At 41.8% G+C, this 23,247-nt stretch overlaps 1 pseudogene; it reads right to left on the reverse strand.

The window, feature by feature from the left end:
- The window catches only part of LOC141612122 (heat shock 70 kDa protein 16-like), a 46,402-nt pseudogene extending 24,986 nt beyond the window's left edge, over positions 1-21,416 (reverse strand).
- Between the last annotated feature and the right edge of the window lie 1,831 nt (positions 21,417-23,247).

Genomic DNA, 23,247 nt, shown 5'->3' on the forward strand with positions numbered 1-23,247 from the left:
GTAGCTTTCCTCCATCGCGGATAAGAATTAGACACCCATAAGGCATTAGCAGAAGAGTTCAAGAACCATACGTTTCTTTGGGCCCATTTAACGGCCCACTCCCTTCGGCTCTCTGTAGTAAGCGCCACGGCAGTCTGCGGGACGGTATCGAGCTTCAGGATCGTCTGCTTTAGTCCAACCTGTCTCATCAGCCTTTCCGGTAAGATGCACACCATAAATTCCAAGTCGGGAATGCGCACAGATCGAGTAGGATCCAAAGAAGACACTCAAGTGACAGATTTGAGGTGCCACCACGGTACAACCCACCTAATCAAAGGGCCATCATCACTCTTCAGTTTGTTCTCCCAATAATTGCAGACCCGGGTGAAGTCTACCATGTAAAGCCTGGTCCTCATTGCAATTGAACGAGCATGATAAGAAGGAACATGAACTGGGGGCTCGATCAATCGAAGCCGTTCCATTAGCCAAACCTACCAAAAGCGGGTATTAGACATCGAAAAAAAAAACGAAAAAAGAAAAAAAAACGAAAAAAAGAAAAAAAAACGAAAAGAAAGAAAAAAAAAAAAACGAAAAGAAAAAAAAAAAAGAGAAGGAAATGTTCTTTTACCTGCAGAATGACGGGACTTCCCAAATACGGTAGGTCGCGGTTGGCTTTCCTATTATCCAAGCCCAAAAGGATCTCTCCTAAGCATAAACAAGCCGGGCTCCTGCGCAGCTCCATTTGCTCGACAAGGCCCAGAAGACGGGGATCACCTCTCAAGTCTTCATCAACATGCCCTTGGAAGACATATACATGCAACAAGCAAAATCCAAATGCCCTTCGCCTAGCAACATAAGAAACGGTGGGGTCGGCCCTGTTAATGAACCGGTCAATGAAGTCCAACATTCGCACTCTCTTCGAGGTCACTAGACGGTCCACCTCAAGTCTAGTCAACCCAAGCAAGTCTCTAAATTTGCTTTTATACTCTTGCGAAGTAGAAGGAATGACAGGCAAGTGTTGAGGGTCCCACCCACCAATCGCAGCAATTTCTTCAGGAAATGGGCAAATATCGCCTCCGGGGAACGCAAAAACATGGTAATTCGGGTCCCAATAATCAAGACAAGCATCCAAGAATGGTTTGACAACCTTGATAAGCTTCAAACTCAACAATGATCCAAGATTATAGGCGCCCATATCATATTTCTCCATGTTGGAAAATTCGTTGGTCCATTCTTTTAAGCGAATCTCCAAAGTATTCATGATGAGGGATTATTTTGAGAATTTTATGTAATAAGACGAAGAAGAGACGGAAGAATTGTGTGAATAAAAGCTCTATCGACGTCTTTATTTATACTAATTTCTGTTTCCAAAAATCTGCCAAAACAGAACCACTTGGGAACAGGCGCAGCACCTGCTGCGCCTCTTCAAAGGGACGCAGCTCATGCTGCGCCTCTTCCTCAGCTTGATTTATGTGATTTTCCGCATTGGATCTTTCCTAATTCCGTGACGAATAATTTCCTATTCCTACGGGTTATTATTTCGGTAAATATGTGGAAATTACCATATTTCGTGTTTCCTAATTCCGCGGGCACGCATTTTGAGACAACATCAACATTTTCGCCATTTTACCACACTTGCACATTTTCATTTTAGGAAATAATTTTCATTATAATTCATTTTAGGAAATAAGTTTCATACTAATTTAATTCATTTCAAAATTTATATATTTATTTCATTTATATTTCTTTTATTCCTTTTTTCATTTCATTTCTAAACTTATAGGTTTCTATTTTTTTATTTTTTTAGGGGTAACCCTCCCTACCGTCCGGTCATTTCCGACAAAATTTTTGCATTTTTGCGTGCTTTTGAGTCATTCGTTTTGCGCTAATTCAGGCCATGTGTATATACAAATGTATGTTTTGCGTGATTTCTATGTAAATTTCGGCAGCATGACGGTGTAAACCGTCATCTACCAAACTTGTTCAAAGCTAACCTGCAGATACAAGCAACACAACCCAGCAACAAAGGCACTCAGGCCATCTTATATACAACCAAAAAAGGGAAATGTACAACAAACTGGGGGCTCTCGCCCCAAACAAAGTCCGAAATATTCAAAATGAAGGTCCAAAATGTATAAATACAGCCAACAAACAAACAAAAACTAAGCAAAACTACTGCTGGTCGCCCTCCAGCTCCGCAACTCTTCCCGCGAGAGCAGCAATCTCGGCGTCCCGAACCTCGAGCTCCCTCAACAAGCGAGCTGTCTCCTCCCGAGAGTAAGCAAACTCTCGCTCCAGCTCGCGGTCCCCCTGCAAAACAACAAAATTGGCTCATGTCAATCATTTCAAGCAATTACAAGAAAAGTTGGAAAATCAAAATTCAAAAAATGAAATAGGCACAAGGTTCATACCTGACGACCTCGACCGCCGACAAGTGCCTCGACGGCAGTGGCTCGCAGCCGGTTGGCCACCCTCCATAATGCCACGAACCGAGACGGCGCAACCTGCATTTTCAAAAAGAAGCTCTCAATAATTGAATAAGTTCAACCAAATGTGTTCTTACACAAAAATTATGCAAATTAGAGGCTCACCCTCCGAATCAGATGCTGCCAATCGTCCAGGCCAGCATCCGTCACATTCACGTCAAAGTCACGTAGCTCGGAGATCATCGTCCTCCCGGTCGCGTCAGTGTACTCGAGGGTCTCGGGGTACTCTGGGGGCTCGATGCCCGCCGCCTCAACCTCCTGCAAAGTCAAATGTTCTCATTAATCGATGATCTTTCATCGTAGTTTTAAAATCAAGAATAAAGGAGAGAAAAGATGCTCACCACCCCTGGCCAATACACCAACCTCCCGTAGAGGAACGCCGACTAGTCCTCACCACGAAGAAGGAGGACGTCACCACTAGCGCCAGCCAAGTCGGCCTCCCTCTCAGCCTCAGAAGGCTCCCTGAACATCGTCCTAGGAGGATCGATGGGAACCGTCAACACGTCCCGAGAGCACTGACGAGCCAAACACTCGCCCAAGTACCACACATGACCCATCGACGTCCTCAACAGCAGCCGACTCGAGCTTCTAGGCCGAAGGACCTCAGCCACAAAAGCAGGCGCTCCAGCGTACTCCGCCCAAGACCTGGGCACCCACTGGGACAAGACAAACAAGGAATCATTCTTATGATCGATTTAAAAGCAATATAGAAGCAAATGAATATAAGTGAGATGCTTACGCTGTCTGGCTGAAGAGCGTTCACGTCCCGCCGGTAGACACCCTGAGAAGAACGCTTGCTCTTCGTCCTGCACATCACCCAATCCCTCACCACGGGATAGGCCTTCTCCAGCGGCTCCGTCCTCTTGGGCGCGAGGCCCGGAAAGTAGGAGTACACCCACGCCTGTAAAGCAAGATAGTCAATAGCGATCTTTCGTAATTTGACAAAGAAAGGAATTGATTTTAGTCCGAATAAAGGTTCATACCTCCAACAGTAGTCCAGGTCCGACAGCGCCAGGAGAAGTCCCCTTCTCCATCAACTCCGGACGAACCATGGCCCTCATGAAGCGGATGAGGACCGCAAAACCAGCAGTGACCCAGTCCCAACGCCCTAGGGAGCTCAGGTCAGAAAGGAAGGGAAGAAGCTTCGTCGACAGCCTCTCTCCCTTGTCTCCGAGGTAAATCGAAGACAGAAACCACCAGAGCCACAAACGAGCCCTCTGCTCAGCTGTACAGGGAGGAGGAGCCGTCTCTCTCCCGTCAATCGTCACCAGCGCCGGGATCTTTCCCGCAAAGTAGTCTCGAACGTAGGAGCTGGGCACCAAACCCGGCACTGTGACAGCCTTCGGCGACAAGTTCCAGCCGATCAACCTCCTAGCCTCGGCTGAGTCCACCCTCATGGCAGTCTCCGGCCACTCCACAACCTCAGACCCACACGGCAGACCAGAAATCATGCCGTAGTCCTCCAGAGTGACTCCCACCTCACCAAAAGGCATGTGAAAAGTGGAAGTCGTATCCCAGAATCGGTCCAAGAAAGCGCGGACCAGGCTAAGGTTAGCCCGCAGCTTCCTCTTCGCGATATCCCTCCAGGCCTGCACCAAGGCACCAAACGCTCCACGATCGATTATGGCGCGCTCCTCCGCCGACAACCGCTCGTGGCACTCCATCGCTGTTGTGTAACCCGAGAATGACCTGATATTCCCGGCCTCCTATTGTGATTTGAAACAAAAGCTATCTATAGTTTTGAATGAAAATTGGAAGAGATATGAACAAATGAATGAAAGAAGATGAGTGATGAGTAGTGAATTCCTATTTACCAAGCTCTTCACCGTCCTGTAGGACAGGTGACCCTCTGCAGCCCAAAGCAGGTGCCTACCCTCCCAGGTCTCAGCCCACGCGAGAGCTCCCCTCAGCTGACGACCTCCTCGTCCAACGTTGGCCCGTCTCGGGGCCTCCTCCTCGTGGACCTCGTCCCCGGCAGCCATCACCGCAGCGGTGAAAGCCTGCTCCAAAGCCTCCTCGACCACGACAGCGTCTATCTCCATGGGAGATCTCCCAGAAGTAGAAGCCTCATCACCTGCAATACTAAAGCAAATTTAGGCCGCGTCACGTGGCGGCGAGCCTTAGTTAAGGGATTTTCGAGCCTTCGGAAGCCCTAAAATTGCTCTTTTCTCGCCATCTTTGGCCATATTCTCACAAACCCGATCACTCATGTGGTAATTAGGGTCAAGTAAAGCCTAATTTGAAGCCTATTTCCGGGTTCGAGTCGAAATTTCGGCAGCATTTCGTTATAACGGCGATTATGCCCTAGAAAAGTGTCCTGAAAAAGCCGTCACAGACCAAAATTCCGAGATGATAGGAAGTTTACCCATCATCCAAGGATCCCAAATATCAAGTTTCATCGCAATGGACAATCTTAAGGCTATTTTCGAAGCAATTTACGGTTTAGCTGTGAAACCGTCTCAAATTCACTCAAATGCTCAAAACTCAACGAAAATTCGAAAAAAATACATGGTTATGTTCCTTATATTACCAATTATCCGTTTCTAATACAAATTTCACAAGGCGAATCCATTTGGGGGAAAAGCCCCAAATTTTCGAATTAATTGGGTTGAAAACCCTAATTTTTTCGATCCAAATTGAGCAAATATAGAAGATTAATGCAAGAATGAGACACATACCTCGATTAGTCATGATTAATGCAAGCTTTTGGATCAAACCTTGGCGGAAATGGTTAGGATTTGAGAGAGTATTGTGTGATTTGTCTTTCGAAACAAATGAAATAATCCCTCTGTTTATCGCGTTTTTACGCAGAAAATACACCCTAGGGAACAGACGCAGCTCTTGCTGCGCCTCTTCCTGGTGTTCCCTCCATACGAGTTTTCAAAAATTCGTTATGAGTTCGTTATTTGTGGGCCCATCTTTGGTGCGCCTCTTCCCCGATGCTATTTTATCTTTTTGGTCCGTTTGACGATTATCTTTCGTTCCGGCCCGCATTTCTAAGCCAACAGCAGACTATTACACGTTATTTATCACTTCCAAGACTTTGCTTGTCACAACAAGCATTTGCCCCTTTCACAGGTGTTTCGACACGCCTTCATTATATTTCCCCAACGAGAGTAAGCGGATAAACTTTCCTTCTCGAGACATGGAGATTAGTTCCCGATTATGTTCCCCAACGAGAGTAAGCGGATAGACTTTCCCTCTCGAGACATGGAGATCAACATCAGCCCCTATTTTTTCCGAAGTTTGTTTGAAGCTGAACACGAACAGATTTCTCCCAGCAGTTCCCGCCTGTGTCCTGCTACTCACAATATTTCCTATTTCCCCTCGGAGTGCGATAAAGATGTTGTTCTCCATAAGTTCCCAAACCAGTAGAGTTCCTACACTCGAGCCTTATTTACCCTTTAGTTTAAACTTATATTCGGGCCTCCTTCCCGCCAATGCTTTCCTTTAGGGCCCCATACCCTAGCACCAATCCTTATATATCTTTTAGGTCTTACCCTTAGCTCCCACGCACCTCCGGAAGCATCTCAAGAATAAGTCTCAGGTATGGTCTCTTCTTATGGCTGGCGAGCCCCCTTACGTAGTCTATTAGACTTTAAACGACCCTCCCCGATAGTCGACAGACTCTTAAATGTTCCCGACGACAGGTCCTTGGCTCAGACCCCTTGAGCCGCCTGGCGTCGCCATAGTCGTCAGGTTGTAATCTTCGATTGACCTGATGGCTATACTTTGACTTTCGCCTTGTCCAAGCCTCAGTCAAAGTGGGGGCTCTGTAGATACCTCATTTCTGCACCTCTCGCAAACCACCCGGTGATGATTGGGCCGCATGTTTGGTACGCGGAACGATTTGTGACAGTTCGTAAGTTTATCGTCAAACGATTGCTCAAACATTAATGTTTACCTCTTAGTTGTTATCTACGTGCCGATACGGTCGTTTTGACAGTAATTAGAGTACATTTGGAGTCCGGGCCTAAAACCGTCTTCATTTTCTGATAACCGTTAAATCCCGAGAGTCGAATGTTCGGAATGTTCCGGATATTTCTATTCCATATTTTATAAATATTTCACAATCTTTATCCTTTGGTAAATAATTTCCCGTAATATTCATACAAGATATTAAGGAAAACCAAAATATTCCGTCCTACCATAACTTAAACACGGAAATCTTTCTTCCGCAGGAGGAAACCACTTGGGAACAGACGCAGCAGCGTCGTCTTTGCGCCTCTTCCAAGAGACGCAGATGGTGCTGCGCCTCTTCCCAGTCCTTTTCTGCGTAATTTTCGTATCTTTTTCATATCTTTCCAAGATTCACTTCCAAAGACTCTCCGAAACCCTAATTCCTTCACGTGATTAGTATAAATAGGAGCCTTTGCTCCTCATATTTCTCACGCGAGTGTCCGCCCTTCTTTTCTCCCTTTGCATTCTAGACCTTTGTTCTTACTTTTTGGCGTCTACGTGCTTGAACATTCGACCACGTAAGCTCGGATCCTTCCGAGTACCAAATTTCGTTTGCATGACCGACCAATTTGACCAACTCCACAATCAATCAACTTAATTAATCTAATCGTTTTCCTCTTACGAGGGCACTTTCATATTTGCATTATAGTTCGAGTCGAGCATCGCTAATCGATAACTTAGTTCTTCTCGTTTCGTCAAACATGTAAGTCTGAGGGTGTAAATCTCTCTTTTATTATTGTTCTTTTACTTTTTGTATCATTATTGTAAGGTTTATGTCGAAAATACCTTTTAAAACCGATTTCTAAAACCGTGCTTTAAAACCTCTTTTTACGGATTTACAGAAGACAAACCGTCGAGAAAGGACGCAGCAACTGCTGCGCCTCTTCGAAGGAGCGCAGTTCCTGCTGCGCCTCTTCGTGAGGCTACCGTAGTTCCTGCTTCCTTTCTTCTTCCTTCGTCCTCTGAAATTCGTCAAACTTTTATTTGTTTCGTTTGTTTCCTGTTAATTCTTTGATATAATAGCATAGTAATTTCACATGTACACTATTTATCATTCATTAGCATATAATTCGTCAGTAAATCCGACTTAAATCCCTTATAATCCAATATTTGCGGGTTTTCGTCATTAAACTCAATTCGGGTTTTAGAGGTTCGATTCAATCAATATTGAGTCTCTGGAATTCGTCGTTGACATATTTGCACCTGTTATTCATCGTTTGTTCATCACATTCATCATTAATTCGTCATGTTTAAACTAATTAATTTGTTCAGTTAATTTGTTTTGTTAATTATTAATCTCATTAATTCGTTTAATTCCATCTCATCCATGTTTATTGCTTTTATGACCATTAATCACATGTAAATAATCTGATAATCACTTTCATCCGAGTAAATATCGTAATCAATCCTTAAATTCACCGATTAATATTAACGATTTGCAGTTCCGGTTTCACAGCCAGAACTCACCCTTGGAACGGACGCAGCAACTGCTGCGCCTCTTCCAAAGGGCGCAGTCCTGCTGCGCCTGTTCCAGGTTGAGTTCTGTCTCTGAACTCCGTTGTTGCTTGACCTAGTTTAATTAGCTTATGTATAATTGACTATTATTCGTATTACCGCCTACTGATTTGTTCGTTGATCCTTTCTTTTACTTCTTTTTCTCAAATTATCCGTTTTAAAGGTATTTTCGACATAAATCGCTCAACCCATTGTAATTATTGTAATTTTCATTATTGTAATTTTCTATCATTGTATCTTGTATCCGTTGTATGTCTTCACACCTAATTGAGCATTAAATCCTACTTCGACCTAATCGTATGTTAAATTACGTGTTCACCGACTTACTCTAATTCTCACATGCTAGGATTAAAACTTGGATGTTGCATTGCATGCATATAATCGACGATATATCGAGTATAAATGATGTCCCTAATCATTACTAGAGGCCGCTATCGAGGCGGGCGGGATTAAGTGTTCGATCAAAAGAGCTTCCTAATACGTACCCTCACCCCTGACTCCAGATCTCTGTGAACATCCGTGTTCATTGGCATCCACGAGAGTCATTCTAGACATAGAATGCTAAGGGTAATGATTGCTTGGTGTTCATGTCTCTACTTTGTGTCTAGACAAGGCACGAGGTATTCGAACGGTTCCAATTTCCCATAAAAATTGGTGGCGACTCCACAAAAATGCAAACGCTTGTTCTCTTCCTTCCAAGCGCCCCCGTGGGCCCCCGCTGTCCACAACTACTAATTAAGATCCTAATAACAATTTAAACTTGACAAAAGGCACTAATCACAAACAATGAGTATTAAAAAAGGTCAACTAGTAGGAAACATAGATGAAAAAGGATTGGTTTTGGGAAACAAACATGGAAATATGAGTAAAGATTGAAGATCTTCCAATTGAGACAATTCCACAAACAACTAGTATGCAAGATTCAATATAAAGGGGAAAACTTGATGTAATTCTCTCTTAGTAACCCAACAATGGTAAAGCTTGACTCTTTTTACTCTCTTACAAATATCTACCCAATACTATCACCTCAAGATGTTGATACATGTAAATTAAACCATCTACATATACCCTTCAAGCTTAAGCAACAAATCATTAAACCATGAAAAGAGACTAAGCATGAGCATTAAGAATTTGCCAAAAGATGAAGCTAGGATCAATTCCTCATAAGATTAAACCATACAAATGAGCAAAAGACATGGACTTTCCTATTTGTTGTATGAATCTTGTAAACCAAATCAACAAACAATAAACTTGCTTCAACAATCCCAACTAAATTAAACCATTTTCTTAGGATTTGAACTAGTCAAGTAAATAACATGCAAGGACGATCAAACCAAACATCCCATTACTCAACATAAGAAATTAAGCACAAGAAAAGAGCATTAGATAAATTAAGAGAGGTTTAAGAGTCTTACAATACCAAAGTTGGATACTTTGATCAAATTAAATCAAGCAAAGGAAAGATTAGCCTTCCATCTTCTTAGAAAAACCCAAGAAATGAAGAAAGATTAACATCCAAAGCTAAAAGATTACAACTTTTTCCCAAAATAAAGTGTTCTTCCTACTACAAGTTTCTAGAGATTATTCAATAATTAGGTGGTAACTAGGTCTTCAAAATGAGGAGTATATATAGGGGTGCACTCCTTTCTAGATTAAATCCTCCAAAAACAAGCCCAAAAACACGGTTTGCTTAACTAAGCCCGTGTTTAAGACAGACTAGCGCAGGATACTCTGAAGGCTGCGCAGGCTGCGTAGGAATGGCGCAGGCTGCGCCCCAGCTCAGGACTCTCCTATGAACTTCCAAGTTTTGCTTGCTTCTTTACTCTCAAAACTTCACTCGTCATTGCTTGTTTGAGACGGACTTCTTATCTTGGTTGAAACAACATGAAATCTCACCTTGACTCTTTGATTTGGTTGCTTCCTTTGCCTCAAAAGGTGATCAATTCAAGACTAAGTCCTTTGTAACCCAAACTACAAAGAAATAGAGTAAGCCGGTATGTCCGAGATTAACGCATAACTTGGCTTCAACATTTGAATAAACAACCTAAAATTATCATACTAGACACGACATATTTGATACTATCAAATATCCCCACACTTAGACTTTTGCTCGTCCCGAGCAAAACCCGAAACAAGCAATTGTACAAGCCCAAAGGTGAGTACGAGGGTAAATGACCGCTCTTCCCTCACCACGACCTTGTTATGTCTCCCTCATTGACAACCACCTATGAAAAGAAAAACAAAGACTCAAAGTTGACACACTCTCTCTTCTCTCACACGCCCTCCTTATGTCATCCCTCTAAACAAGACACAACACACCTCCAACTCCGACTTATCAACTTCACCACCCTTCTTGTCTCTCCAAAATAGCAATGGTCACCATTGCCTTATCCCAAGGCAAAAGTAAGGTTACCTACACAATCCTCCAAATCATTCATGCTCCCCTTATATCACCCCTTATCACTCCAAGCAATGCAAGTCATGCTACTAAGTTGGCCAAACACCAATAAAGATCAACAACTTAGTAGCCAACATGAAAACCACCAATTTGAAACAATTTTCTTTGACTCAAAAAGAAATTAAATCCTAAATCTAGCCTCCTTCCTAAATCCTCCTTATTGCTCCCTTCTTATCCCTCCATCTTTTTGGTGGTGCATTTTTCAATTTTTCAATTTTTTTTTTTTTTTTATTTATGAAAATCCCTCATTTTGCCTAAGGTGCCCTTTCGGGTTTTCACCTTAACTTTTCCTTTCCTCTCATCGGTGGCTCGCAACTCGATTCTTCATTTTGCCCGGAATGCCCTTTCGGGTTTTCATTCCGTCCTCGACCACCTTTCCCAATCTTGCCTAGGCTCCCACCCTTGTGGGTTTTCACCTAGCCGGGATTTTCGTTTTTTTAGCACATATTCAAAGGAAACGTGAAGAAATGTACATATATTACCAATTCAATCATCTTACTCCCCCACACTTAGATTCCACATTGCCCTCAATGTGGAGGAGTACTCTCATTCTCTCATGGTTGGTAGTTGGAGGGACCCGAGCCTTCCCCTTGCTCATATGTCCCTTGATTCCTCCTTCTCCTTTCTCTTGCTTGCCTTACTCTCTTGGCCATCTCATAGGCCTCATCAACTTGTGGCTCGGTGATGGTTGGTTCGTAGTGGGGGTCATTTTGGTGGAGAGTCATGCCGAAAAGGCCACGGATGAGCCCAAAAGAATCCTCTTGAGCTTGAACATCTTCAAAAGAGTCTTCAACATATTGGTGGTGCCTTTCATTTTGCACCCCGAAATGTTGAGTTGCTTGCTCTCTCCATGCATTTTGGGCCCTCCACATGGCTTGGTTTTCTTCCATGTACTTGGCTTGTTGTTGTTGCCAAGCATAGGCCTCATCTTGCCTTTTAGCCATCTCTTGAAGCATCTTCATTTGGGCCCTTTCGGCCTCCGCACTCAATCTTTGGTGCTCCATGATAGCTACCCTCCATTGATCTAAACTCTCAAGTCTTGGCGTTTGTTGTTGTTGCCAAGCATGAGAGCTATCAACTCTCCCGCTAATCGCCTCCAAAGTCCCTCGGGTCTCCGTGAAGTAATCAAACATTTGTTGTTGCCATGGGGCGATTGGTGGATTAGAGCTTCCCCCCGCCTCAAACATCGATGTGTCATGGATGGGTGGGTCACGTTCTATGTTCCCTATCTCCCTCTCCTCTTCACTATCAAGATGGACAACCGAGGGTGTTTCTAGCCTTCTCCTTTGTACCCCTCTTTGCTCCGGCCTGTCGGTCGGGCAATAAAAGTGAATGGCATGGGTACCATGAGGAATCGGGACATTATTTGGTAGAATCATGTAAGGAGCTTTCCCCACTCCCAACCAATTGCATCGAAAATTCACGTTATCTAGGACTTTGATCATATGTGTTTCCTCAAGTCCTTGGGTGTTGTAAAAATGATTTCCCCAAACGGGGAGTTGGTCATCCGAAGTCGAGCCCACAAACTTTTCCACAAAAAAGGTGATTAAACCCCCACTATTGATGTTACCTCCCCTCCTCTTCCTATGCTTCAAACAAGAATCAACAAAAAGTCTTGCCCAATCCGGCACACCAATCCCTTCCGGGAGCATGGCCCAAATGCACTCCCTCACCGCATCGCTAACTTTTGTTGGCTCTCCCATGGAGAAGAACCAACAAGCCAAACATCTTGTCAAAAAGGCGGATCGCGAGATTGGTGATGGCGGAAAGTTTGTCATTATGATCTTGTGCTTGTCTTCCCGTGAGATGACACCACACCTCATTTAGCTTGCCCTTGGGTGGGTTAACTGGGGAAGGCATTTTTGTGATTCGTAAAATCTCTCTCACCTCATCAAAAGAAATAGAGTGCCACACTTTATGAAGACAGAAATTCACTCTCTCATTTGCCCTCTCCCCCGTTTTTGAGATGGTGGACAAGAATTCATATGTGAAAGATCGGTAGGTGTCATCATGAAGGTCCATGTATTGCTCTAACCCTACCCGACTCAAGAGTTGAAAGGTGAGTTCCTCTATTCCTAGTTCTTGAAGGGTGTCACGGTGGAGGAATTTTGTGATGGGGATGGGGTTTTCTTTTTCAAGTTTTGAAAAAATTTTCTTTTGTTCGGCATTGAGTCCCTCGTTCCCATTAAACACTTTGGGGTTAATTCCCTCCCCTTGTTGAGTTTTCCTCTTTCCAAAAACCATGGTACCTAGCAAGCAAGAGTACAAATAGATCAACAAAAACACTCAAAACAGTTTTGCTCTCTTTGAGGCAATTCAACAAACACCTTCTAGGCACAAACTCAAGAAGGTAGAATTGAGTGATTTTTGTTGAATACCTTTCCCCTTTCTCAGAAAATAAGTTTATCCCAGCAATTATAGACTACAATCAATCAATAATATCCAAAAATTCAATGTATAACCACCAAATTTCGGATTAAAGCAAAGTAAGTAAAGAGAAAGATTGGAAAAGTTGTTGTACCTCCCCGAATCCACTTAAAATGCTAGGTGATCGAAGTATAATGCTAAAACCCCCTCCAAGAATGCTCCAATGGCCCAGAAATCTCTTGAAATGAACTTGAGTCCAAAGCTTGGAAAGTTAGGGTTTGGGATGAAATTTGGGGAAAATCAGATTTTTGAAAGAGTAAAGTGGGTATTTGAATTGTTGTGTTGGGTTGAGAGATGAATTTGATGAAAGAAAGGAGTTTGTTGAAGGTTTTGATGGTGTATTTGATGAAGTTTGATGGAGTTTGAGATGGGTGTTTGGAGGTTGAAGGTGGAATATGTCGAAAAAATTAGAGGTTAAGTGAATTGTGCTTTGTAAAACCTTTGCTTTATCCCGTGGCTGCGATCTGCGCAGGCTGCGCCAAATTGCACAGGCTGCGCTTTTTGGCGCAGGCTGCACTTCCTGGCGGGTTGTCGTGTAAAATGCTTTCTTTCAACTTCTTTCTTGTTGGGATTTTTGGCCGTCCTTTGGTGCTTTTCCTTCATTTGACTCGTGTAGATGATGTCCCGAGTCATTTCACCTCCATTACGACTTGGGGCATGCTTCCCAAGGAACTTCATCCTACTTCCTTCAAACACTTCAACAAACTATCAAAAGAGTCCATAATGTATGCTTCTAAAACATGTTAAAAGTAAATAAATTGACAAGAAAGCGGTAAATTCTATGCTACAGAGAGAGAATATTTACAAAGGTTGCCGTATGTTAACGTCGATTGCTCGACTTAGTGCTTCTCATGATCATGCTTGGTAAATGGGGTCTTACAAATTGACTTGTTCAACGATTTGTGCTTCCATGCCTTCATGATACTCTTTAAGTCGTTGTCCATTCACCTTAATTGTATTTCCCGTGCTTGGGTTCTCAACTTCGATCGCTCCATGAGGGTGGACTTTGCTCACAATGAACGGTCCAACCCATCTTGATCTTAGCTTCACGGAGAACAACTTTAACCGGTTTTGAAAAACAAGAACCTTGGTGCCTTCTTTGAAAACCCGCCGACTTATCATTCGATCATGCCATATTCTAGCTTTCTCTTTGTATATGGCGGCATTATCATAAGAGTCAAGACGGATTTCTTCAATTTCTTGAAGTTGAAGCTTCCGATGAAGGCCCGCATCATCTATGCTTTGGTTGAAGGATTTGATGGCCCAATAGGCTCTATGCTCCACTTCCAAAGAAAGATGACATGCCTTTCCATAAATGAGTGGGTACGGGGACATACCAATTGGTGTCTTGTAAGCGGTGCGGTACGCCCAAAGAGCGTCATTTAACCTTTGACTCCAATCTTTCCTATCGGGGTTCACTGTTTTTTGTAAGATATTATTGATCTCCCGATTGGATACTTCCGCTTGCCCATTGGTTTGTGGGTGGTAGGCGGTGGAGACTTTGTGCACGACCCCGTACTTCTTTAACAACTCTTCCAAAATCCGATTACAAAAATGAGTCCCTCGATCGCTTATTAACGCCCTAGGATAGCCAAACCTTGAGAAGATATTGTTGTGAACAAATTTCGAGACCGTCCTTGCGTCATCATTCCTAGTTGGTATAGCCTTGACCCATTTTGAAACATAGTCCACCGCCAATAGGATATAGAGATACCCATTCGACTTGGGGAATGGACCCATGAAATCTATCCCCCACACATCAAAAACCTCCAAATAAAGCATCGGTTGTTGGGGCATTTCGTTTCGTCGTGAGATGTTTCCAACCCGTTGGCATTTGTCACAAGTATTGACAAAAACGTGAGCATCTTTGAACAATTTGGGCCAATAGAACCCGTACTCTAGAATCTTTCGTGCCGTTCTATGAGGCCCAAAGTGACCCCCACAAGCGCACTCGTGGCAATGTTTGAGGATAGACGGGATTTCTACATCCGGTACACAACGTCGAATGACTTGATCTTGGCACATCTTCCATAGATATGGGTCATCCCATATGTAGAATCTAGAATCGGCCTTTATCTTATTTCTTTGACTTGATGAGAGTGAGGTGAGAAACTTCTTTGTTACCATGTAGTTGACAAGGTTAGCATACCAAGGCTCAACGGCCTTCATGGAATATGAGATTCATGTGGTAAGCTACCGTCCACTACTCCCATGGTCTTCACTAGATCCTCATTGATGTGAAGCCTACTCAAATGATCGGCTACCACATTAGCACTCCCTTGCTTGTCCTTGATCTCGATGTCAAACTCGCTCAACAAAAGAACCCATCTCATTAGCCTTGCTTTGGTGTCTTTCTTGTCTACAAGTTGTCTTATAGACTTGTGGTCGGTATAAATGATGACCTTGGCACCCAAGAGATAAGCCCGGAACTTTTCAATGGCATACACCACCGCCAAGAATTCCTTTTCGGTGGTTGTGTAGTTCCGTTGAGCATCATTTAAAAGTGAGGAAGCATATTGTATCACATGAGCAACTTTCCCTTCCCTTTGGCCTAAAACCGCGCCAAGGGCATAATCACTAGCATCGGTCATGATTTCAAACGGGAGGTCCCATTTTGGAGCTTGAATTATCGGGGCCGTCACAAGCTTTTCCTTCAAAGAATCGAATGCCAACCTACAAGCATCATAAAAAAAAAACTCCACATCCTTGTGCAAAAGCTTGCACAAGGGGTAAGCAATCTTGGAAAAGTCCTTAATAAATCGACGGTAGAAGCCCGCGTGTCCTAGGAACGACCTTATCTCCCGAGTATTAGTGGGATATGGCAAAGTTTTTATTACTTCAACCTTAGCCACATCCACCTTAATCCCTCTCTTTGAGACTATGTGACCTAACACGATGCCGCTTTTAACCATAAAGTGATATTTTTCGGAATTCAACACAAGGTGTGACTCCGTGCATCGTGATAGGACCATAGTTAGGTGGTCCAAGCAAGCTTCAAAATTGTCTCCATGGACGGTGAAGTCGTCCATGAAGACCTCTAAGACTCTTTCTACTAGATCCGAGAAAAAACTCACCATGCAACATTGAAATGTACCCGGAGCATTACACAAACCGAAGGGCATCTTTCGGTATGCATATGTTCCGAAAGGGCATGTGAATGTTGTCTTGGATTGATCCTCCGGACGTATGGGAATTTGAAAGTATCCGGAATATCCGTCCAAGAAACAATAGAATTCCTTCCCCCATAGCCTCTCTAGCATTTGGTCTAGAAAGGGTAAAGGGAAGTGGTCTTTTAATGTCACGGCGTTTAGGCGGCGATAATCGATGCAAGATCGCCACCCGGTTTGAATCCGGGTGGGGATTAAAGCTCCTTCTTTGCCCTCGATTACCGTCACACCACCCTTTTTAGGTACACATTGAGTGGGACTTACCCATTGAGAATCGCTAATGGGGTAGATGATTCCCATTTGAAGCAATTTGATGATATCTTCCTTCACAACCTCCATCATCGGTGGGTTCAATCTTCTTTGTGGTTGCCTCACCGGTTTTGCCTCTCCTTCCAACCGAATCTTGTGCATGCAAATGCTTGGGCTTATACCTTTGAGATCCGCAATGCTCCACCCAAAAGCTTCTTTGTATTTGTGCAATACACCCACCAATTTATTTTTTTGGCCACTCTCAAGTTGGTTGGAGATTATGAGGGGTAGAGTGTTGTTTTCCCCAAGAAAAACGTACTTCAAGTGGTCGGGAAGTGGTTTTAGATTGGGGATGGGTGGAAGTGTCTTTAAAGGGAGGCCTCTAGAGGAAGAAATTTATCTTGATAATCATAAGAGGAAGAAGAAAAACAAGCTTCGGTGGAGCTGGGGACTGCGCAGGCTGCGCTGGTGAGCTGCGCAGGCTGCCCCGTGGTGCGCAGGCTGCACCGTGCTACGCAGGCTGCACCGTGGTGCGCAGGCTGTGCTCTGGCTCGGGATTTCCTTCTCAATTTCCCTCATTTATTCCTCTTCCTTAGATTCTTCCAAGAGTTCTTCCTTCTCCAATTCCTCTATACTTTACTGCACATCATGAGATAACAAAAACCGCAACCCTTCTTTCTCGACATTGTTAGTGAGGGCCACTTCAAGTGGGTCCCTATGATTCAATTGATAAACTCAGTTTGCCAAAGGTTCAATTTTATCAAGAAAGTAGCAAAAACTCAAATCATCGGCCTTCTTCATCGTCTCATACACATTATACTTCAAAACTTTCCCTTCAAATTCCATGGTCAAAGTTCCATCATACATGTCAAGTTTGGTTTTGGAGGTTATCATAAAAGGCCTCCCTAGCAAGAGGGGTGTAGCCTTAGAGTTCGGTTCCATGTCTAAAACGTAAAAATCGACCGGAAACATGAATTTATCAACCTCTACCAACACATCTTCTACAAAACCCTTGGGGTGAATTGTAGAGCGATCCGCCAATTGGATCACAACATTGGTCCTAGACAAGGGAGGTAATTCTAGGGTCTTATAAATTGAATAAGGCATGACATTAATAGAAGACTCTGAGTCTAGCATAGCTCTAGCAAAAGCTTTGCCTCCAATTGAGCACGGTATAGTTAGCATGCCCGAGTCATCGCACTTTTTGGGAAGATTTTGTTTGAAAATTGCCGAGACATGCCTACTAATCGTGACTCTTTAAAATCCTTTCCTTGGCTTCCGTTTAGGGGTGCAAAGTTCCTTGAGAAACTTTGCATACCTAGGAACGGTTTTGATGATAGTAAAAAGAGGGATGTTGGCCTCACATTTCCTAAAAGTTTCATAAAGATCGGAGTCTTTATCAAACTTCTTGGGATTTGTGAGGGCACTTGGGAATGGTACCTCCGGTTCATATTCCTTTTAAATCTCTTCAAGTTGATCCTTTGTGTTGGTGCTTCCTTCCTTTCCTTTGTCAATGCTCAAAGGACTCTTTTCTTTTTCCTCACTAGCTTTTGAAGATGACCCTTTCTCTTGTTCAACCACAAGCTCTTCTTCAATTTGCTCTTCAATGTCAATAACCCTTTCATGTGAATTGCCCCTTCTCTTCTTCTTGGGAGGGGATTCTAAAGTTCTCCCCTTCCTCAATGTCATATCACTAGCATTTTCTCTAGGAGGAAATGTAGTGGAGGGAATAGAAGTTGAGTTCCTTTGATTTTGCTTGGCAAGTTCTTGGGCAATTTGGCCAAGTTGAACTTCAAGGTTGGCAACCTTGGCATCACTAACACTCTTGTCGGCATCAATCTTGTCAAACCTCTTGTTTTTTTTTACTTGCTCTTGCAAAATGTTTTTAAGCAAGTCTTGAACACGTGGTTCCTTTTGAGAATTGGTGTTGTTACCTTGATTGCCAAATTGGGATGATTGACCTTGGTTTTGGTTCCTACCTTGATTGTTGAAATTCCCATTCCTATTTCCTTGAGAATTTGAACCTTGACCTTGTCGGGAATTTTGGTCCCTCAAGTGGTTGAATTGGCCATTCACAAAGCTCTTTGAGGTGTCACCACCCCAACCATGTCGAGGGTTGTCTCTACTCCCAACATTGTAAGTGTTGCCACTAGGATCATAGTTGTAATATCCTCCCCCGGAAGGATTCCTAGCATTGTAATTCCCATGACCCATTGCACTTACATTTTCCACCCAAATTCCTTCTTCAATAATAATGGGGCAAGCTTCCTCCAAGTGAGGACCTTGGAAATAATTGCATTCCACTTGATTCATTTGACCTCCATATTTGTTTGGATTGTTCACCAACATATTCTTCACTAGGTGAGTTAAGTCATTCACACTTTGCTCAAGATTTTGAGTAGATGAGGAAGAGGTTCCCATTCAAGATGTATTCCTTGTTCCCCTTTGGCTTCTACCATAATTCCTTGTAGTTGAGGCAAGTCTCTCAATGATTTCCTTGGCATCCATTATGAAAAAATTCTCCAAACCTCCTCCGGTAGCAGAATTGACCATTCTTTGATCATCTTGGCCTAACCCTTCATAAAAGTTCACAAGGAAATCATCATCACTCAACCCATGGTATGGGCATTGGGACACCAACTTCTTAAACCTCTCCCAATACTCATACATGGTTTCCCCATTGTCTTGCTCTATTGTGGTAATGGCTTTCTTTGCACGGTTGTGGCGTGAATCGGGGTAGTACTTCTCAAGGAAAGTCGCCTTCATTTCCTTCCAAGTTCTTATTGACCCTGGAGTAAGATAGAAGAGCCAATCTTTGTCTGAATCTAACAAGGAAAATGGGAAGGCCCGTAGTTTCAATTGATCCTCCGTCACCCCATTCGGAATGGCACCTTCACACATCATGTGAAATTCCGAAAGGTGACGGTTTGGGTCATTCCCCGCATGGCCATGGAACTTAGGCAAGTTATGAATAAAGAAGCCTTTGAGTTCGAAATTTGCATTGGCTCCTAAAGGGGGGTAGGTAATGCACAAGGGTTGTTCATCATAATTCCTTTCTCTTATCTCCCGGATGGTTCTCGTGTCATTTGCCATAGAGGGATATTCTACTTCAATCGGATTTACTTCAATAGGCTCTTCCGAAGGTGTTTCTTCTACTCGATGTTCTCTTTGTGCTCTTTGGTACCAAGGATTGGTAAATAACCACGAATATGCTCCAAAAGAGTCCTCTTCCACGGGGGTTGATTCACCGTTTTGAAAGGGACTAAACATAAACCTTTGCACTACACACACAAGTTAGAACTTCCACTTACTTTCAAGAACAAAGAGAAGAGAAATAACTAACATGTAATTAACAATCATGCCTTTAGCTATGTTGCCCTTCCCCGGCAACGGCGCCAAAATTTGACTCGGTAAATACTAGGTCGTTAAAATACTAGAATTAACCTATCAAATTAACAATTTATAAACCAAACTCAACTCTACACTATGCTATTAAGGATAGTAGTAAAGGGAAGTAAGGGTCGAACCCAAGAGAAGGGATTTAAGACTAAAAACTTGAATTGTAAACTATTGACTACTAAGTAGGTCTCTACTATTAATTAAGATCCTAATGACAATTTAAACTTAACAAAAGGCACTAATCACAAACAATGAGTATTAAAAAAGGTCAACTAGTAGGAAACATAGATGAAAAAGGATTGGTTTTGGGAAACAAACATGGGAATATGAGTAAAGATTGAAGATCTTCCTATTGAGACAATTCCACAAACAACTAGTATGCAAGATTCAATATAAAGGGGAAAACTTGATGTAATTCTCTCTTAGTAACCCAACAATGGTAAAGCTTGACTCTTTTTACTCTCTTACAAATATCTACCCAATACTATCACCTCAAGATGTTGATACATGTAAATTAAACCATCTACATATACCCTTCAAGCTTAAGCAACAAATCATTAAACCATGAAAAGAGACTAAGCATGAGCATTAAGAATTTGCCAAAAGATGAAGCTAGGATCAATTCCTCATAAGATTAAACCATACAAATGAGCAAAAGACATGGACTTTCCTATTTGCTGTATGAATCCTGTAAACCAAATCAACAAACAACAAACTTGCTTCAACAATCCCAACTAAATTAAACCATTTCCTTAGGATTTGCACTAGTCAAGTAAATAACATGCAAGGACGATCAAACCAAACATCCCATTACTCAACATAAGAAATTAAGCACAAGAAAAGAGCATTAGATAAATTAAGAGAGGTTTAAGAGTCTTACAATACCAAAGTTGGATACTTTGATCAAATTAAATCAAGCAAAGGAAAGATTAGCCTTCCATCTTCTTAGAAAAACCCAAGAAATGAAGAAAGATTAACATCCAAAGCTAAAAGATTACAACTTTTTTCCCAAAATAAAGTGTTCTTCCTACTACAAGTTTCTAGAGATTATTCAATAATTAGGTGATAACTAGGTCTTCAAAATGAGGAGTATATATACGGGTTCACTCCTTTCTAGATTAAATCCTCCAAAAACAAGCCCAAAAACACGGTTTGCTTAACTAAGCCCGTGTTTAAGACAGACTAGCGCAGGATACTCTGAAGGCTGCGCAGGCTGCGCAGGAATGGCGCAGGCTGCGCCCCAGCTTAGGACTCTCCTATGAACTTCCAAGTTTTGCTTCTTTACTATCCAAACTTCACTCGTCATTGCTTGCTTGAGACAGACTTCTTATCCTGGTTGAAACAACATGAAATCTTCACCTTGACTCTTTGATATGGTTGCTTCCTTTGCCTCAAAAGGTGATCAATTCAAGACTAAGTCCTAGTGACCCAAACTACAAAGAAATAGAGTAAGCCGGTATGTCCGAGATTAACGCATAACTTGGCTCCAACATTTGAATAAACAACCTAAAATTATCATACTAGACACGACATATTTGATACTATCAATGATCATAATCAAAATTATGATGATAAGAATAATTAATGAAGTTGCAATCAACGGAAATAGTAGAATATAGATAGCATATGAAATGCAATGAAAAAGATGAAGCGATGAAATTACCTCGAGTTTAATGGGGGATGAAGGATGAAGAGGAGACGACCATGAAGAAAAATACAGGAAAGAATGAGTAAATGTGTGTAATGTGTTAACTGCAAAGGCCGTCTAAATTTTGTATATACTGGAGTTAGTGCTCACCGTGACTTCGGGCCTAGTGGATTCAAATGTGTGTTGATTACTTTCATTTCAAAAAGGGTATGGAGAAAAGATTAGTTTGGATCGTTTGAATTTTGGTCCAATTAGATTAAATCAATTTTAGTTTGATTCCGTCTATGATCTAGGTGCTAATGTCGATTTGTTCTTTAATTAATTGCATTACAAAAGACGGTAGAGAAGTTCGATGAGAAAGTGGTGTTTTTGTTCTTTTCATTAAATGCATTTTTTTATTATATTTTTTTTATAATAACAAGGAGTATGATATTTCATTTCAAATTAATATCCGCAAGTGCCAAAATCACTTGTGGAAAATTCGAAGAATTTACCATCTCTTCTCCAAGTGACTTACATAATCTAGTCATATTATGTGCGGCGGTATTACTGATAGGCTTATCGTGTACATATGCAAAGATAATTACCCTAGACAACAAATAAATGTAACAATAGGGGTCGAACACAAGGAGACGGGAATTACGTTGTGAAATGCTATGGGAAAATTTCTATCAAGATCGATTTCGTTTTGGTTGTTTGTTTGTTTGGTGACTAATAAAAAACTACGGTGTAAATTATATAATAAAAAGAAGTCTAAGGGGGTCGGGTTACACATGCAAAGGTAAATATATAATCACGTCAAACTCGGTATTAAAAACATTGTCAATTGCTTAGGCTTAGAGACACCCACCTTACGGCATTAGTATCAACCATAGACCGGGTCCCAGAGAAACTTTCGTCCATGACTAGGTCGTCCTACTACACATGCTTTGTCTAATTCGATTCCATGCCTCTCGACTTTTAGAATGAATAAACAAACTTAATCTATGAATAAGACCTTAAACTAAGATTAAAAATTATGGTGCAAACATGTGATACAAACAACTGAACAATATTATTATCAACCTATTTTAACATGTTATAAACTTGATTTTGCATGGCTCCCCTATCCCTTAGACTAGGAAATTTAGCTACTCATATTGAAATGTAAATTAAAAACTATATTGTAAAAAATGCTAAACATGGTTGTATGATTTATATAAACCAGGTGGTATAACATGTAAAAGAAATAATGATAATGTAATATAAATAAAGTACTAGAAATTATAGACTATATGTAAACTAAATAGAAATGTAAAATTATAAACTAGAAATAGAAATACCTAATAGAAAAGAACTTGTATGGAAGAAACAAATAGAACCAAATGCTTGAAATATATTAAGAACTAAATGTTTGAGAACTACAAGCTTAACAATATTGTAAACTAATATGAAAACTATTGAGAGAAATTATAATGCTTAAGGCTATTGTAAGTATATTAGACGTAAGAATAAGATATCCCTAATGACGGATTAAGGCCCCTATTTATAAGAAAATAGAGGCATCACGTAAAATGGCAAGAGAGGCACAACCCCGATCGGGGTTGCCAGCCCCGATCGAGGTCGTGGTTATCCGAGCATTTTCCTTAATTTCCTGATTAATTACTTGAAGAATCTCTATGCTTGTGCTTAAATGCTCCTTAATCACCCGGTATTACTTCACATTCTTAGCATCTAAAGCTTCATAGCATCCAATGCTCCCACTCTAATTTGGACTTTCATTTCTTTAGGCTTGACTTTGCTTTTGCTTTTTGTTGCACATCTACCCTTTTGGTCCATCACTTTGGCATTGATAATCCATGCAATTCATCCATGCTAGTTCATTATCTTCCTTAGCTTAGCCATTTGAAAATGTTGTAGAATTAAGCACCTAAAAGCTCATATACCTACAAAACATGACAAAACATACAAATGGAACTA

This window comes from Silene latifolia, chromosome 11 (genome assembly GCF_048544455.1).
Source record: "Silene latifolia isolate original U9 population chromosome 11, ASM4854445v1, whole genome shotgun sequence".
Lineage (NCBI taxonomy): Eukaryota > Viridiplantae > Streptophyta > Magnoliopsida > Caryophyllales > Caryophyllaceae > Silene > Silene latifolia.